The sequence below is a fragment of the Sturnus vulgaris genome, chromosome 3 (assembly GCF_052056855.1).
Source record: "Sturnus vulgaris isolate bStuVul1 chromosome 3, bStuVul1.hap1, whole genome shotgun sequence".
Taxonomy (NCBI): domain Eukaryota; kingdom Metazoa; phylum Chordata; class Aves; order Passeriformes; family Sturnidae; genus Sturnus; species Sturnus vulgaris.
Window position 1 is genome coordinate 23,596,991 of NC_142245.1, and position 13,336 is coordinate 23,610,326.

Sequence of the window (13,336 nt, forward strand, 5' to 3'; positions counted from 1 at the left end):
ATCACTAGTGCCAAGAAACTTGTGCCAACTGAAACCAGTTTCAGCCATGGTGCAGCCTTCATGTAGGCCTTGAATGCAAATTTCCATGCCTGGTTGGAGCAGGCAGAATCCAGTACTAACAGCAGCGACCATTCCTAAGGACAGCCCCAAGGCAAAGCTGATCAGTGTTTGCCACCACACCAGCACTTCCCAGAGCAGTGCTCAAGGACATGACAATATAGCCTGGTATGGACATGTTCAGGCACGGGTGGGGCCTGGTGATGAAATCTGAGTTGTTTCTAGCAGTTAAATAGATAGTTAGAGGCTCTGAGAACCAGAGCCAGGAAGGGAAGCAGGCTGTGAGGAAAAGGGACATTCTTGGTCCTTAAAGATGCCACATTCAGACTGAGCAGTAATAATTTTCAAATAGCTAAAAGCCTTCCCATGGTGCAGGGGACACATGACCTTGCAGTAAAACTGCCTTGCTTCTGGCTATTCAGTCTATTCCTGTTCCTTTAAAAGCTGTTGTGTGCTTTGGTGCTGCTGACAGTGAGTGCTGGTCAGGGCCAAACCCTTCTTCCAGCTCTATGCAGGGGCTCACTTTTGACCTGTAATATTTGATGGGCCTTTTTTTTCCAGCAGAAACTGTCAATCATGTTAAGAAATGTGGAGAGCATATGCTACTGGTAGGCAGAGATCATCAAGGTTTGGGACTGGTTTGGTTGCTGCTCGCTCCTGGGCCCTGCCTGGTGGCTGCATAGGAAGAAATCTCAGTGCTCCTGGCAGTTCACCTCTACTTGCAGAGATCAGCCCACACTTGGTCCCAAACATCCTTGGAGTGCAAGAAGCTTGATTCTTCTTTGCTTTGATAGCCTGTTTTCCTTTCAAAGGCTGCAGTGACTGCAGTTGAAAGGCATGGGTTTTGAAAATAACACCCCTCCCCAAAAAGAGAGTTTTTAACTTTCTCAGAGTGCCTTAAGACTTTTGCTAGGGTCTCAAGAAACAAAAGCAGTGCTGTTAGAAATGAATGAATGAATGAATGAATGAATGAATGAATGAAATGAAACATGCCTTTTCCAGCACTGCAGCTCACCTGTGCTCAGAGCCCTTGTGCCTGGGACTTGCCCATCACAAGCCTTTGGGGTGAGCAGTGACTCATTCCCCCATTCTGCTGCTTGCACCTCCACATCTGCTCATGTGCTTAGCATGGCACTCCAGTGAGAATAACAGGTTGTTTATACAGTGAAAACAACATTACCAGGGCCTCAAAAGGCTCTGCCTGGTCCTGCTCTTGGTGCATGGCATCAGTGGTTTCCTTGCAGCCAGCATTCAGAATAGAAGGAGGGCTTGATTTTCCACAACCATTTTTCTGAAGTGACCCCCCCACACCCACTTGAGGCAATGCCTGAGCAGATGCCTAATCTGAAACCTGCTGGTAAAACTACAGGAACACCAGTATTTTCAACTTAAAAACAAACTGGATCATCTTATGATTTATAAGTTGAGCAACTTTTGCTTCAGAGTCAGTAGATTCCTCTTTTTAAGTTTTCTCATTGCACAGTTATTAAGAACAGACTTCTGTGACTCTTGCATTTTGTTCTCTTCAAGCTGGCTGTTAAATACGTGTTTAAAAACCCAAGTGTGTGTCTGCAGGTTTGTGTGGGGCAGGGCAAATGGAGTGAGAGCTAGTAAGAGAGATCAGCAGGAGATCTCGATTTCCTGCTCTTTCCATCACTTTCAGAAACCTCTAAAACAAGGTGCTGCACAGCCATGCAGTGCAATCTGCAGCTCTGAGACTGCACTCTATCTTTGTAATTTCAATTTCCTTCTTCTTTTGCTGACCTGACGGACTAATCCCTTTTCTGTGCCTTGCTGTCAGTCAGTTCCTGCAGCACAGCTCCTGACTCCTGTCATGCCTGATACACAGTTTAACCAGTGACGTGAGGTCTTATTCTTCAGCCCAAAACCTGAGAGGACAGCTCAGTGTATGTAATCAGCTCCCAAAACGGTTGTGCACTGAATATTTGTGCATCTTCCACTTTCCCTGGCCACATCCATCAATAAATCATCCCCAAACATGGTAAGAGTGCACACACACATGTGTTCACCCTATTACAGAAGAATCACTCATTACAGATTCCAGGACTTGGTATGTCTCAGGCAGGAGGTGAGCAGCATGCTGGGCCCCAGCTGTGCTCAGGCTGTCATCCCTCGCATCACGCATTGACCTCTGCCAAAACGCTGCCCCAGCACTCACCACACATTCGGCCCTGTAAAGGGTGCCAGAGCCCTCAGCCAAGCAGAGCACTGTAGCACTGCCTGTGGTAAGTGCAGGCTCGGGGAAGTGGCCAGGTCCTTGGCTGCCAGAAATTGTTAGGGCTGTGCTAACCTCAGAGGCGCTACCTGCATTTACAGGGCATAATCACCATTGAGGAATCCGGGCCGGTAATGGGCAGATGGTGTTAAACCACTTCTTACTGGATAGCTGTGCACATCACAAGTAAGACTTACTGGACTGTTATGGGCAATCAGCAGAGACCTCAAGGACTAAGTGTCAGAGGAAATTGAATGATTGCTGCCTCCGCAGCTGGTCCCTCCCACCAGGCTGGAGCAGATGGCAGGCGAGGAGCTCTCCGTATGGTACCTGTTCGGTCACTGGAAAGAGGCCATTTCTCAGGACACTTACAGCTCCCATAAAGAATGAATAAACCACCCAGTGAGCTGAAAAATAACTCTAATAGCTATGAAATACTTTAAGAATGAATGTGCAGGTAAATCCTGTCACAAATCCATCTGAATCAGGGTTCTGAAACCCATGTGAGAGTTGACCGATGTGTTTCTGCTGAAAACAGCATTCCTCGATGGTGTGATGATTTTGTTACACTTGGTACCATAACTCAAGACCCTGTTTATCTGTCTTTGTCAATCACCAGTATGGTCTGGAGGGAGGGAAAAAGAAGATCTGTTGTGTAAGCTCAGTGAATATTTACTGCAATCCAGTCTTTCTTTCTTCTTTCCCTTGTACTATTGCCTCAGCCATTTTTGAGCTGGCCCTGATACTTTTTATAGTGTCATAGTGCCCATGGGTGTCTATCTCCACCTTCCAGCCTTCTTTTGCTAGCATACAATGAACACCAGTTCAATGCCAAAGATCAGGCCCCTGGAGCCATTATGATTTTTCGGCCACTCTCTGTGTTCCTTTTCAAATCCTCAGCAAAGCCTTTCAGTAGAGATAATGAATTATTCTACAGAAGCCAGTTCAGTTTCTGGAACGCTGGACTCAGACATCACAGAGCTAATCCTCTTGTAGCCCTATCACTGAAAACACATTAATGTTTCTTCCCTTTGGTTTCCTTGCATTTCAGCTGCTGGGCCATCCAGGTTCATTCTGGCTGAGCTGTGTATCACGAATCATGACAAGCTACTTTTTGCAGAGATCATAATCATTCTAATCTTCTATCATTATGTCCCAAAGCATCAGTAATGTGAGAGATAAATATTTGCAGCAGAAAAGAGACCTCCACTCCCTGTGGCTGTGCTGAGTTAAAATTTGACCTTCTGTTTTGAGCTCTTCTCCAGTCTAAAGTTTTAGTGTGTGACAGGCACAGATGATTTGCTCAGAGGAAGGCTGAAACGAGAGTAAAGAGAGGCTGAAGGCATCCCATGCCAGGTTCTGCTCTGATGGATGCAAGGGTGAGGTTCCATGCTGGTGTGAACAGAGTGGGGTCAGCACAGCTTGGTGGTATATCTTACACTGAATATCCAGTCCTTCAGAGTAATGGTTACTGACCTGCAGCCACCAGAAATGTACTTCATCAAAAGGAAAATATCTGAAACATTAGATTACCAGGTGTGATGTTTGGCCTTTTAGGTTGGGATTCAATCTACCCTGCACACATATGTGCTATCTTTCTCAACAGAGCACTAACTGCTGCTGCACTGTTTGCTTTAGCCTGTCTGCTCCTCCACAGTCACCAGACCAGTAACAAGATGTGAAGAGAGCTTTTTTTCCACCTTTTTCTCCTTCTGCACAGGGCAGTGCAGCCCTCTGTGAAATGGAGCAGCATCGCAGCTGTGCAGGACCCACATTTCTGGTGGGCACCAGGGTCTGGTCCCAGAGCCTCTCTACATCACATTTCTTTCCTCTCTGGAGGAACCAGAGACATCCAGAGGCTGGAGGGAAAGATAAGGTGGCAGTCAGACTTTCTGCTTTGAAAACCATAGGTTCTCCTCTACTAGTATCTCACTCCAGAAGTTACATTTCCCACCAGAATTAGGGCTGTGTGAGCACTTCCCTGTCAGCAGCACTCAGACTGTCAGAGAAAATTGGTCACTGCCTGCAGGAACCTGTGCTGGACTGTCCTTGCAAAATGAAGATGGTACAATCTGCCAGGCCATGACAATATACTGTGTGTTTATGTCCCCCTTGCTGACAAATTATTTTGCTGTAGCAATAAGCAGATGAAAGTGGAGCAGGTTATTTGTTTTGCATTTGACTTTTTGTCAGTAATTTTTCCAGGGGAATCTGTCTAGCTCTGCTGCTAAAACAGGTCCTCAGAGAGGGCAGTGCCTGCAGCCTTCCCTCTTCAGAAGACTGGCCTTGTCCATCAGGTTTCTATTTTGCCTTCTGCTGGCAATTGAGGCTTGGCTGCATGAAAGAAATAAGACAGCACTGAATCTTATGGAATATGTTACTTGGGATAATTGGGAAAAAGCAGTCTCAGAGCAGAATAAGAATATCCTTGCAGTAGGTGCTCTCAAATGACAATCTCTTCCTCCCCGTAGGCAAGCTTTGAGCAGAGACCATTTCACAGTAATAGCAGTGCTCAGGAAACAAAGGAGGCTTCAATTTTTAACCCATTTCAGACATGGACTGAGAAAGTAACTGGTGTGTTTTAGCACCAGCACCACTTGCAGGCTGTCAGCCCTGGGTAAGCAGAGCTGCATCCACCTCCAAACAGGCAGAGCCATGGGAGAAGCTGTGCCCACTGCCACAAAGGATCTCTATCCCCTTTGATGGACTGAGCTCCAGCCCTGGAACATGGCTCAGTCACCTGCCCATCTCCATGTGTGGCTTTTCTCTCCAAACTACAAGCACTGGCAGCAGGGGGTGATGAGAGTGATCCTCTCAGAGACCAGAGCAGCAAGACTATTCACTTGAAGTCTTTTTCCTCTCTAAGTCCATGGAGACACCAAGTGAGTGTGCTGGGACAGAGAGTGTCTTTTTACACAGAATTAATCGAAAGCAATGTTGAACAGAGATGTTCAATGTTTTTTTGATCACTTCCATGAGGGAATGGTTTGTCGTTTCTTGACATAAGGGGGTGGACAGCTTTTGCATAAGAAAATAACTTCTTGCTTCTACATTTTCTCTCTACACTGCTTCTGATCTTGTTCACAGAGCTGCCTGATCACCCAGTCCTCACTTTTCCAGCAGCTTCAGTTCCTTTATTTGGACAAACAATCCCATTTATTAAATTGGTGTTTTCCACACTGGGTATAAGGTACCAAAATCCATCACATTCTGGGGTTTTCTGCTAGGTAACGGAAAAAAGGAGCAAAATTCCTCACAAAACTGAGCCTGCACATTCTGAATTTTCATGTTGTGACACTATGCATAGAAAAGAAACAAAATGCTCTGGTACAATGGATGCAATTTTCCTGGCATATCTATTGGGGGGGCATCTTTAATGAAGTCCATATTGTTTCTCTTTTGTCCCTTCAAGTTCATTGAGATAACCCAGATTTAAATATTCCTCTGAATTTCCAAACAAGTTCTAGCTTCAGTCCGGGAGGATGTGTGTCAAGTGCTTTGGAGGCTCTGTGTATATATGTCTAAAATGGGTGTCCTGGGAGCTGTGGTTGGCCCTGACTGCCTTTGTCCCACAAAAAGGTAGCTCTTAGGGGAACATATTTCTCTGCTTTTCTTGCAGTGCTGTGCATTAATGACACTACTCAAGCTAAGAATAGAGAGTCTTCATCTTGATGGCTTTGAAACAGACCAGAACAGCAAATCTTACTAATGTGCAGGCCAGATCCTGCTCTCAGCTGCACAGACTTCTGTGCAACAATTTAGAAGTTAATGATGCACTAGGGACCCTGTGGTGTAGATGAAGTGCCATAACAAAGAAATGTTTGTTGAAAAACCACTCTCTGAGCTCTCTCTGGTTCCTTTATCTCAGTAAGAGGTAATTTCAAATAAGGTCTCACAGGAATGCGCTGTGAGCCTGTCTCTACTGGATATTGTTACTATTATGTCCAGTGGTGCTAACTGGAGAATGTATTTATATAATTTTGTTGTGACCTCCTTGTCTGAAAGGACTGAAGGACTCACCTGGAGTGAGGGCCTGAGTTAAAGATGATTTGGACTAACAGGGAAAATGGCCCAGAATGAAATTCAGTGATGATGAAGGTGAAATTATATATTTAGGAATGTACAACTACACAAGTGGCACAAATACTGCAAAATAAGAACAAGGGGTCACAGCAGGTCATGGGATAAATACAAGTCACTGGTATTTTACTGTGGCAGTTGTTCTCCCCATCTGCTTGGTACAAGGTGAGGGCAAATCAGGTTAATCTATGTGAAGGAGAACTTACGTTGGATGGGAAGGAAAATGTTACCATGAAACTTGTAGCTAGTAGCCAAGGGAGGCCACAGGATCCCTGCCACTGTGCATTCAGGAGCAGATTAGATGAAGAACTGTCAGGGAAGGTCACTGTGTGCTTCATGCTGTCCCCACACTGATGGTGGCTGGGGTCAGCTCCCAGCCCCTGCAGCATCAGCCACATCTGCCTTGCAGCATCTCCAGCAAAGTCCTTTCCTCAGGTTTGGGCCAGCCAATGATCCGAGCTGTGGAGGGGGAGCACTGCTCACACTGCTGCTTTGAGAAAATAATTTAAGAGGATTCGATTTTTAAGAATTCATGGACATTTTGAACAGATCTCTCTCTGCAAAAAAATACCCCCAGATTAATTTAAAAAGTTGTCAAGTAACACAGAGGCCATATATTGCAAAGTCTATATAATCCAGACACTTGATTCCTGAAAAATGGAAACAAGTATTTGAAATGACAGGTGAGGAAAATCGTGCTTTTCTGAGTCTCTGTTGGATTTCTTCTTCCTCTGCTTCTTCTACCCAAACGACCCCCTCTCCTGTCTATATATTCCTTCCTTGCTTCATTTGCTGTATTGGGAAGAAGATAAAAACAGTGTGGTCAAAGAGACAGAAAAAAACCCCCCAAAAATCCCAACCCATACCAAAACAAACAAAAACCCCCAAACCAAAACTCAATCTATAAGAAGAGGCAAAACTATTGGAAGAGGCAAAACTAAGTGTGACAGTACTGCTGTGAGTAAGGAAACACCATTTAAATTGGACATTACCCATGCAGTTTGCATTTGAGCATTGCCAAATAGATCTTGGTAAGTGCAGCCCAGCTCTGCTCCATTTACGTATCCCCCTTTTCCAAAAGGAGCAAAGGTAGTAGCTGTAACACTCAGGAGAGGAAACGGGAGAAAACCAGATGGATTTAATGGCATGCTTTCTGTAATTTCTTTACTATTTTTAGTTTTACTCTCTGAGGGAGGCAGGGAATGGAAGGCTTTAAAGCAGTTGCCTGGCACTGGTGTAGAAAAGCTGGGGAAATGCATACCTTATGTGTGCAGAGGGGTGGCAAGGACCTGTGCAGAGTATTCATCATGCTGCTTCTTCACTTCTCAGCAGACTAAGCCTTAGAAGCCCCTTCCTCTACATTCTGCACTGCACTCATCATTTCCCTGTGTCCCTGAAAATGCCAAGCAATTATCGGGTCATTCTCCTTTCTTTTGAAAATCTAGATGTCTTAAGCTTCTCTTTTCAGAAACAGGTGGTCGGAAAAGTTGTCAGCCTCTGAGATGCAGTTAATCTTTGGACAAATATACTTTCAGTGGTGCACCGTTGTCTAGCAACTATACTATAAACAGCCCTTCATTTGTCTCCTGTGGGTAATCGCTGATTTCTTGAGGATTAAAGCTTAAGTAACACTCCAATCTAGGTGCATGCATCAGACCACAGCGTATTACAGCAGATTATGCCTCCCAATATACAGCTCGCTTAACCATTTAGAATCACAACAGAAAACAGACAGCTGCAATGATAGGAAAATGAGCACTAGCCTGTCAAGTAATTAGCATTTTGAGTTAAGTTGTAGAACATTCCACTGGCAGGCCCAAAACAATTCCTGTCATACAGAAGGGTGGGGTGTCAGATAAGCATCGTATCAGAACATCTTATCTAGGCTGAGCCTGGGTTATTTCAGTCTGGATAGCTCTCTTGATGCAGAGAACAGCCTCTGCATGATCTCCTGCATCTGCTGCCTCATGCCGCAGGTGTGCAATTTTACCTTCCAGTGGTGTGCAGGACCGTGTTCCAGCAATGTTCTGCGACTCACTGGTGGGCACAGAGGCTCAGGAGTGGTTGAACAGACTCTCTAGGTGTTGTGAATACGATCCACCAGATGCATGTGCTTCTGTAGATCACCTTCTGCTTACGAGACTGAAGCGTGCTCTTGCTAAATCCGGCATTTCACACCTTGCCCAGCGAATCTCCCCTGCCCTCAATTGCTCTCAGTCCCGGTGTAATGCTAGGGAATGAATGAGGCCTGGGGCCTGCCTTCAGGAAAGGACACTCGTTTGGTTGGATTTAGATGAAATCTAAACAGTTTCACTAAATAGATAAAAATTACAGGCTCTAGAGTTAGAGTAAGTCTCAGCATTTTTGGGATTAGAGTTTCAAATGTTGACCTCCCACACTGAAAGAAATACGTGTCTGTGCGTGGGTAATGCTACATATCTTGGAAAAATGGGCGTTTAACTGAAGGAATTATGTTCAAGACATGAAGATTTACCTTAAGAATTAACATTTTAAAGAGAGAAAGTTCCATAAAACCTGGAAAAACAAACTCATGCTGGGGTTTCCCCACCTTCCCCTTGGGATGCCTTTTTAATGGCTTGTTTGTGACCCACAAGGAGCAACTAAAGTGCCTTCTTGTCCCTGCAACACTGAGGCTCTCCAGGCTTTAGACATGAAGTCAAGAGGCAGCAGAGGCAACAAACTCACTCAGCCTGTCCAAAACACAGTGTGCAGGAAAGGGTAAATTGTTGTGCCTGCCCTCTGCCTTCCCAGCCCATTGAGCCAGAGTGCCTTGCAGCTTCTGCAGCAGCAGATCCCTCTGTGCAGGCTCAAGAGGTGAAAGTTAGATGGAAAGCAGGAGACAGCCTCACCAAAGGGAAAATCCTCTCCAGGGCCAAGCCAGTGGGAGGGTTGCAGTATGCCAGATTTTGCTCCCAGCTGAGCCAAGAGGCATTTGAGGCCTATGGCAATGTTGGACTGCTCAGCAGGTCAGTGGAGCAATGCAAGGGGCACCCCAAATGTTGGGTTGAAACTTACTTAGATGCAAGTGCTTCCCATGTGCTGTGTGGGTGACCCTGGAAAGAGTCCATGGATACAAATGATAACTCAGAAAATATGGACTTAATTCAAATGCCCAAAGGGTGCCTCTCTCTGAAACATCACCATTTCAGAGACTTACAATTCTTAAGCAGTTGTTGGCAATGAGGAAGGGCTGATGCTACTTTCCTAACTGTGGAATGTAGGCTTTAAGGTTTCAGGGTGTAATGAAAAGGAGATTTTGAACCCTGCATCTTTTCCTAAGTCTTTAAAAGAAGCATCTGTTAGACCCAAGGAGGAATACAGGCACACTGCAGAGCTCTGTCTGTGTCAGAGTGGGAGGAGTTGGCTTTCTTTGGTAGCCTCTACACAAACAGTGTGATCCCACTGGGACTTGTTGAGCTTTCAGTTCTTGCCTCCAGAGAATCTTACTAATGTTTTGTCCTTCAGTTTCAAATCCCCAAAGCAGTTGCTTAGGTGTCCTTGTCTTATTTCTTCACACTGCTGGGATGTATGTGTAAAAGTTGGTGTTTCTTGCACAACACGTCCCATGAAGTTTCAGTGATACAATGAGGTTACACACTGAATGGAGCAACAATTAGATTCCCTCCATATTTGTATTCAGGGAAATGAAGGTATTATCATTACACTCCCCCCCCCTTTTTAAAATTCCATTTCAAATCAGCTTAAATCCCTCCTCCCCCTGCATTCATTTCAGTGAACTGTGGAACAGACTCAAATAGAGCATGGACAAAGTCTTGGTCCTGTTGAATTTAATGGCAAAACTGCTGTTGTACTGAATTTTGAACAGTGAAAAATTCATTTTTGAATGAAAGAGGACAAATAATTTGAAGCCTCTTGGGGCTAATGAAAATCTGTCAATTGCTGTCAGCTGGATTCGCATCAGTGTAAGATAACACATATTTTGGTAAGACAGAGACAAAACCCCTTCATATATGGTGTGAAAGCAGTTACATGTCTAGTACTAGAGAAATTTTCATCACAATATGAAAATTAATGTTTAAAAAATTATTACCTCTGCAAAGGTGACATCATGCACTGTGTCAGCAGTTGAGATGTGGTCATTTAAAAGCCACCAACCTTGGCAATGCCCTTTGGAGATTATTGTGTGTTAACAGTGTACATTAGGAATCAAGCAATCACAGAGAGTGCAATTAAGTACATAATCACAGATATTTTTGACATCTGTCTACTTGTAGGCTCCATGGCATTTTTTTTGCATCTCTCCCCCTTGTGTCTTCAACTAATTTATCATGACCATCTGTGTTGTATTTTTTGCTGCTCAGCTTGCCTTACTACATCTGTTTTTTGGCTGAGTATTTCATGACACTTCATCATTTTCACTCAGAGCTGAAAGTACAAAATTTGCATTTACTCAGTCAAGTTGCTTGGTTAAGATAATCAGCAATTAAACAGACCACTACACTACAGTTAAATGACTCTTAAGTGGTGAACAGAAAGGCAAGGAGGAAGCAGCAGCAGCTTGAAAACTGCAGGTCAGGTTTTCTGTGCTGCACAGAGTTAAAACCATCAGGGTTTTGCCATCTCCTCCGGTGCTCACTCTGGATCCCCAGCTTAGAGGATGCTCCAGAGAGAAGGGGACACGTCATGACAGGAAGGGTGTTGGTTTATTGTGCTCTGGGTGACGTCCTGAGTGTAACTGGTTTTGAGGTGCCCAGCTAACCACACTCACTGCATGGGGGTGAAGGGTGCTCAGAACTACACAAGGAGCAGTGCAGACCCAGCCTCCCTTCGCTGACTGCAGTCTGTCAGCAGGAATCAGCAGGGGAAGCTGACTGCACTGAGTGGGCAGTGCAAGCAGCAGAGAAGAAACATTTGTAGGTTATTTCCTAGTGCTGCTGAGGTTAGAGGTATAGTGCTCCTCATAGGCAACTCATTCCATCTTCCTACCGTGATGCAAACATTTTCTATTGCTTTCCTAGAGTCTTGCAATGTTTACCTCGGGGGGTCATCCACAAGAAATATTTGGCCATGATACAAATCTTTGCTCTGAAGTCACTGCTTATGCCTGATTTTCTGTCCTTAAATTTCTTCCTTTTCTCTAGTTAATACTTATTTTAAGCAATCTTTTCCCACTCCTGGCATTGTAACACCCTGTGACTCTCTTTTCTATGGCTTCAGGCTTCTAAGTTTTAATAAACCATAGCTATCATCTTCTCCTAAAAAAGGGAAGGAGAGCAAAAATCCAACATCAGAGCCTACTAGGATACAGCAAGGGGCCTTTCACTCAGGAGCTTGTAGAAGGTGACAGTGGAAAGGCTGTTCACTTTAGTCACAGCTCCCCCTGCAAAAACTCTATGGTAAGTTTATCCAAAAGTCCTGGACAAAGTACAGCCCGCTCTGGATAGTTCTGACTTTTCCTGAGAAAGACCTGTATACCACGCCCATCACCCAGCTGTGCTCTGGAACACCATATCTAAGCATCTCTCCTTTACTGACCCAGGACACTCCTTTCTGAGCTGATTGTTTTAACCTCCAGCAGCAGAGATATCAAACCCAAGCATTGCAGCCTTTTTGAGCACAGCCAACAACCCAACGACCCAGCCATAACATGTGGAGGGAGAAAGGGGACAGGGAGAGGGGAGAGAAAGAAATATGAGCTAGAAAAGGCATGGCAACCTTGCCAGTTATTCTTAAATGGGCCTCAGCCTTGCAAAGCCTGGGGACTGCTGCAGGAGACTGGATGAACTTTCTCTTCTTTTGCTCATGGTACACTTCTGTGTGGGTGGGATAACTGGATTTGAAGTAAATAGCATGAAGATCTTTTCAGTAAATGAAAAACTGTTTTGCTGAGGGAAAACAAGCACACACACACACACACACACACACACACACACACAAATGGTATTTAGCACTGAAACTGGCACTTTTTAAAGCAAGATTGTAAGTCTATGAAAAAGCAGTGTTCCCTCTGTGACCCCCATTATATTAACTAGCACGCTTCAGCCAAAAACCAGCAGGCCAAATACACCCCTACCATATTAAATTTGCTTTTTGTCAGTGATTGAATGAGATTATTTGCTTGTGGTTGGACCCATGCAGAAGATAGCAGCAATATGATTGTTACTGGTTGGAGAAGTCCATCCTCAGTGCCATTGTCAGAGGTCCATGACTTTGACACCAAAATATGAAGGCTCTGCAGGCAACATCTGCAGTGTTAGCAGTGTGCTCAGGAGAGTCAGGGCAGCATCTGACAAACAATGAGATATAGCAGGCCCAAGTGCACCACACTGCACACTGTTCAAATGCACTACAAATTGCAATATGGTGAAACCTGATTGTCATGGAGTGTCCTGGAAAATGTACCACTGAATAAATCTTCCCTCCATCTATGTTACTAGAGCATTGCTACCAAGCAGCTGATGATCTGAGTGCTGATTGATCTGGTAAGTCCTGTCAGTACAGCAGTAAAAGATACCTTTATTTCAACTGCTAAAAAAGGTATGGGAGAGATGAATGATTTTTCAGTTGTGAGGCTTATATATCTGCAAATAAATGTTCCCAAGGAAATTCCTCAGTCATTAGTGTCTCTGATTCATGACAAGAACCTCCAGGAATTTGCTGCATTGAAAATATAACCTGGAAAATATACCAGGTTATAAACTAAGTTCATACGTATAAACTAAGCATTTTCAAGGAGGTTTTGTTCTGCATTAGTCAGAGTTGATGACTTTTGAAATAGGTTTTAATGTATGAAAATACAACTGTCTTTATTAGTGTAAAATGACTTTTTACTTAAACTCAACAATCCCATTTTGAACAGAGCATACCTAAAAAGCTATAAACCTCTGCAGACTGGGCTGACATTGAAGGTCAGGACAAGTAATCCTCCACAGATACCTAGTGCAGAAAAATGCTTCTAATCTCTTTGTTAGTCCAGTTGTG